Raw genomic sequence first — 1,585 nt, 5'->3', positions numbered from 1 at the left:
CTTGTTTGTTAGATTGGTGGATTCGTATTTTTGGTTTTCCTGAGACAGGATCTTGCTATATAGCCCAGACTGGCCTTGAACTCACAGTGATCCTCCTGCCTCAGCCTCCTCCTGAGTGCTGGGATTATTCACAAAGGCACCCTGTGTCCTCTGTCCCCCCCTGGCCTGACCCTGACATCTGCCCATCTGCCACAGGGCACCTGGGCCCAGCACCGTTTCCACCCCCACACGCACAAGCCCCTGCAGATGGCCCGGCAGATACGGATTGGGCAACAGCAGGGTGGGCCGGGCACACCTGCCAGGGGTTGGCACGCGAGCCAGGGGCATCGTCCTGGCCTGGAGGGGGCGGACACTCCTCAGGCAGCCCCAGGGGTTCCCAGGGGCCCCATCCCCGCCACCCACCCTCCAGCGGCTGCCCCTGCTGGGGCGCTCCGTGCCCGGGCCCCCAGTGGGCTCCCTCGTGCTGGCCAAGCCCGGCCCTCGCCAGCCCAGCCCAGCTTCCCACGGCCTCCCCAGGGACCCTCCAACGCCCAGATCTGCTGTGCCTGTTGTTTTTGACCCAGGGTCTCCCTATGTGGCACAGGCTGGCCTCAGACTCAGTGACAATCCTCCTGCCTCAGCCTCCCGAGTCCTTGGCACTAACAGGCGTGGGCCACCATGGCCACTGCCCCCCTTTTCCCTTGTTCTAATGCTTTCCCGAGGGTGGAGCCCAGGGCCTCAGGCGTCCTGGGCAGGCCCTCCACAAGTGAGTCACACCCCCAGGCCTTTTTGGTTTACTTATGTATTTGTTCCATGCTTGGGATGGAACCCAGGGCCTTCCATTGAGCTATATAGTGAATTCAAGGGCTGGGGATTTAGCTTAGCAGCACAGCACCTGCCTGGCAAGTGCAACGTCGTGAGTTCGATTCCTGGTCCCGGAGAAAAACCAAAAAAAAAAAAAGAAAGAAACAAAAACAACAAAACAAAATATAGTGAATTCAAGGCCACACTGTCTCAAACCTACAGAAAGAAAGAAATTAAATTTTGAAAAATTAATTTTTATTTTGAAGCCCAGCATGGCGGTGCCTAACCAGCTCAGCTCCGCTCTTTTGCCCGGAGTCCTTCTGCCCAGCACCCCAACCTGGGGGCGGCTTCTCCCTTGCCCTGCTGAGTGCCTGGGGACGGCTGGGCCTCTCCGTCCGCCCCTGCTCGGAGCTGCCTGCCCTTCCTCCACAAGGCCCAGAAGCGGGGTGTGGGTCTCGGGGGAAGGAGACAGAATTCGCTTCGGATCTGGGTGTCGGCTCAGGCTCTGTCCCTCTCCCGGTCACTCTGACAGGGGTGGCTCCTAAGCCAGGCGGGGCAGGAGGACCGCAGGTGGCCGGCCACTCACCTGCTTGGCAGCCTGGCATGGGAACTGCATGGCCTGGCTCCTGGCTGGCCCTGCCTAGGACAAATAGCAGGATCCAGGGCACCGGGTGACCAGGGCTGGGGGCAGAAGGCAGGCGAGGAGCCGTAGAGGCCCAGAGGAGGCCTCTAGATCCAGCTTGGAACTCAGGCAGGGCTTCCCGGAGGAGGGGAGAAGCTTAAAGTAGTACACGCCAGCAGA

The sequence above is a fragment of the Chinchilla lanigera genome, unplaced genomic scaffold (genome assembly GCF_000276665.1).
Source record: "Chinchilla lanigera isolate Chin_1 unplaced genomic scaffold, ChiLan1.0 scaffold00162, whole genome shotgun sequence".
Classification (NCBI taxonomy): domain Eukaryota; kingdom Metazoa; phylum Chordata; class Mammalia; order Rodentia; family Chinchillidae; genus Chinchilla; species Chinchilla lanigera.
The sequence above is the reverse complement of the archived record's forward strand: the minus strand, read 5'-3'. Positions refer to the sequence as shown.